The sequence below is a fragment of the Phalacrocorax carbo genome, chromosome 1 (genome assembly GCF_963921805.1).
Source record: "Phalacrocorax carbo chromosome 1, bPhaCar2.1, whole genome shotgun sequence".
NCBI classification, from domain to species: domain Eukaryota; kingdom Metazoa; phylum Chordata; class Aves; order Suliformes; family Phalacrocoracidae; genus Phalacrocorax; species Phalacrocorax carbo.
Genome location: NC_087513.1, coordinates 165170212 through 165174874, shown reverse-complemented (window position 1 = coordinate 165174874; position 4663 = coordinate 165170212).

Below are 4663 nucleotides of genomic sequence, written 5' to 3'. Positions count from 1 at the left end.
TGTTCCCTTTGTGGTGTTTTTGCCATGGAAGATGCAATTACTTTTACTGCAATTTTGCATCCTCATATTTAGAGTATTTTTAAATTTTGCAGAAAACTATAGACCATGTCAAATGTAAATGATTTTTTTTTCTGTTTGGACACATGATTACTATTGTATATCGTGACATGGTTCTAGGTGACCTTCCAAAAATATGTCTAGACTGGGATAAGATAAAAAGTTGAAATAATAGTTGTCTAGTTCAATGTTTCCTGTAATAAAACATTTTCTTCTCATGATTTTAACAATATACCTGATGTTGTGAACATTAGATTATCAACACCTTCTGGTAATTTTGTACCAATACTGTGACAAAAAAGTTCATATTCCTATTTGGAAAAGGGGACAAAGTGTGAGATTGCTGTTGTTAGAGACATCATATGAACTTTATTCAAAAATACTTTTAAATGAAAGGAATGACTAAGTTAGATTCTTAAAACAAAATTTGAAAAGTCACAATCTAGTAGAGTTTTCTAATTTCTGAAAACAGAGTTTAACTACCAAGTAGATTATTATTTTAACCATCTGTATTTTTTGATCATCTGTATTTTTTAAAAAAGAAATATATATATATGTATGTGTGCATATATGGAAGTCTATGTATACTTATATATATACAAGTATGCATATATATATGTATATATGTATGCATACACTTTTTCTTTATCTATATTTCTTTAATTAACATTGTCTTTACTGTGATGTAAGAATATTTCCATGTGTGTTTTGAAAGCTTTTAGGCCTGGAATGAAGCAAAATTACTTCATATAGCATATGAAGCATATAAATGCTGTATCCACAGAGTAGCCAAAAAGTTACTCCAGTCCTACCAGACTTCGACTTATCTAATACAGGAAGATAAATATTGGTTTGGGTTGCTGGGAACAAAAGTTCAGGCCCAAATCCAGTTTGCAACTGTCTGAATATAGATTGGGGGGTATTAATATTCCTACATCTTAAAACTCTACCTTTTGCATTTGAAGTAGTATCACATATGGGTGGCCTGAACCTAACTTTGCTGGAACTTCATTACAATAGCAACTAGTTTGTCCAGTCAAATGGATAAATAAACACATACCAAATATATTTATGAAAATTGAAACAGTTCTTACAAAGCTCTACCAGATATCTGAACTTAGTTTTAAAATAAATCCATAACTTTTATTATATTTAATTATGCAGTAATTATTGCATGACAAAGATTTGTTCTTTTTCGAAATGCTGCACTTAGGTGAAGTATTCCGTTTTTTAGTCACAGCTATAATAAAGCTGGTAGTCCCAATGGCAGTTGTGTTCTGCTAAAATTAAAGCAGGGTTGTTCAAAGTATTGATACTCTTCGGCTATGATACAGTTTTATCATTGTAAATACTATTCCAAAATTTATAAAATTAAATATTTTAAATGCATTTTCAGATGGGAAGTTTATTAAGTTGAATGAAATATATTATTACATTTCTCTAAAATTTTAAATAGTTTTCACATAGTTTTTTTAAGTCATTCATAGAGCTATTTATAAGTGATATAATGATGTGGTTACGTGAGTTTAAGTATAGTTACATACAGTACTGCACATTCAATTAGATTTTATCTGATTATTTATAGCAAACCCAAATGTATAGGTTACAGTATGTTTCACATTAAGCTCAAAATTCAAGAATATGTACATTTTTCTCTTCAAATTTATAAGAAATGCCTACATTAGGATCAAAGAACTTGAACCATATCTTTTCAAAGAATTAATATTCTGCTGAATCATTTATTCCCAAGTATAAATATCTTCCTTTAGTTAGGATGAAAAGGGCATCAAAGGAAAAATAGCTAATCAGTATGTTTGATGTTTTTGAAGTAAAGGAATATTCTCCCATTGATTTTGTTTTTTGAAGGTATGGAATGTCTCTACGGTTTATCTTATGTTTTTGTCTCGTCCTGTTAGAGACTGTTTATTAGCTTACCTTGCATAGGGAAAATACCTGCTGCAAAGGTGTTTCAAATCTCAGCTGGTTATAACCTCTCTACCAGTTATAACTTTGGGTGTTTCTAAAGGTTATTTTCTTTCCTCAGTGATTAAAATATGCTTGATCTTTTAAGGGTGAATATTTTTAGTTTATTTCCATCCAAAGATAGCACGCAATGTAGTTAATACCGGTTGTGGAAATGATTTAAAAATACTATGTATTGAAGGGTTCATTAAGTTTACAACATTAATGTTTAAAAAACATTCTAACTTTTTTAAATGGAGTTAACAGTTATACATTTTCTATTTTAACTTTCTGTTTCCTTGTCTTATTATTTTTTTCCTACACATTACTGAATCACTTCTTGCCTTTGTTTTGAAGTCTGTTTTTTATTTTATTTCGAGTACGGAGCACAATTGTCTTCAGAGGGCTCTAAAATATTCTTAAGTGTGTATATTTTCTGTTAAAGAAAAATATTATACTGTTAGATAGCTATTGATTTTCTAAGGAGAGTCATATGGTCTACATTCTTCCCCTCCTTCTCTCTCCGTTCTTACACTGTGAGGCAGCGAAGAGGCATAAGTGTTTGTTTTTGTAGCTCTGATAGCTGGAATAAGACCTTAAGCAAAACCCTTATCAATGTGGAAGGAAACTATGTTTTAAGTAGAAATTATTATTTTTTTTTAGTTCTATCTATAGCATCATTAGTGTAAATCTGTAACATGAACACATACATGCATAAAAAGATATTTATATGTATGTATGTCTGGGGCACCAGTCAGTGCAGAATAAAGCTTTTTTTTTTTTTGTAGTTGATTTTTTTTTTTTAATACACCTAGTCTCAAAAAAAGGAACTGTCCTATAAGTAGCCAATGCTTATATAATGAAGCTTTTCAGCAGAGTAACTTAAGTGGTAAAATGAACTCCTTATCAGCTATTTCTTACTGGGTCTGAAATGTTTCTTTTTACTTTTTTGGCATGGCAGGTAATAGCTACCAACAAGTAAGTGGCAACGTACCATAGTATCAGGTTGAACAGTATAATCTATTAGGTTTATTGTGCAATATATTACTTATTTTTTTTAAAATAGTAAATGGTAGAAATCTATTAATGCATATTGTACTAACTTGTACATCAACTCTTCTTTGACAATTTTTTTTCATTAAGAATAAGAAGTTGCTACTCTTTTGAGAAAAGTTTATATACATATGAAAAGTAGTTAAAATAATTATTCTAAATTCACCAATTTTTAGAAACATCATTGAATGTATTTATAATGGTTAATAATTTTTCATCCACACATGAATTTATATACTGAATGTGTTCCATAATTTTCAGTATATTTTATATACTGAATGTTATCTGTACTTAAATATTTCATAAGAATTCTGGGTTTGCTAAGAAGTTTTTGTTAGATTCGGTTAGGATCAGAGGTTTAATTATGAAGAAAAAAAAGCATCTTCTCATCATTTTGTCTTCATAATATTTATCTTAGAATCAATTGTCCAAATGAATTGGACTAATTTTTTAAAATCTTAAAATATGCATTAATTTTTGAATCATTTGAATATGTGAGAATTATTTACTTTTCTATGTAATAACCTATGGTGAAATACCACATTTCCCAACATTGGGCTGATCTATACTATGTAATTTCAATTTACAGTTACACAGTGAAACTATTTTTCTTTTATGTTTGTCTTATACTTAGTTACCCTTACCTCCTGCTTTGTGTGTTGATGTAAGGCCTCACAAGAGATCATTTAATCTTTAAAGCTCGGTATTACTTCACAACCCTAAAGGAAAGATAATTTAACACAGAAATGAAGACAAAAGTTCAAAGCCAGATTTTTATTCTCTGAGTACTTCCATGTGTGAATAAGTTGACTGATGTGAGTAGTCTCATCAGGTTCAGTCAGAATTTTTGTGTAAAACACTTTCACTTTTGGAGCAAAGGAATTCAAATACATGTCTGACACATACAGGCTTAAGTCAGTCCTTAGTTTGAGTTCTGGTTTGCTTGACAAAGTAGGTATTTCTGAACACATTAGGATAATGATTACTGTTACCAAAGTCTCTTCTTCCTCTAAAAAGGGAACTAATTTTTACTCCTGTAGATATTATGCAATTAGGTGTGTGCATCAGAGACCATTTCGATATGTTCTGAAAGGACTGAGGACCTTGAAATCTAATGCTAGTTCAATTTCTGAAATGCTTACTTTTTGTTTTCCTGTATTTTGTTTTTAATTGAATGTTACTGGTGTGAAAAGGTTACTCATAATAATGTTTAAGCCTAATGGCAGAAAGACACTGGGAGGGTTAATGAAAATTTTTATTTATTCAGAGATTTGAACTGTAAATCCATATATGAAAGCTAAGTAGTTATTGGTTCTGAATGTCTTAATTTCTTCTTGTCTTCTACAAAAGTTAGATTTTTATTCAAACAGGAAATACAGTATTTGAATGAAATATAAAGATGTTAAAAAGCTGTCCTCCAAAGGCTTCAATAAGAATTGTTGTTATGATTGGTTTTGTTGTTGTCATTGAATGCTGAAAAATCAAGGTCTTGTTTATTTTTGGGACTCACTGGGTTTTTAGGAGGTGAGTGAACAATGGCTAAGAGGCCTTTCACCTCTTAGCTGCATTACAACTCGCTAAATTGCCGGAG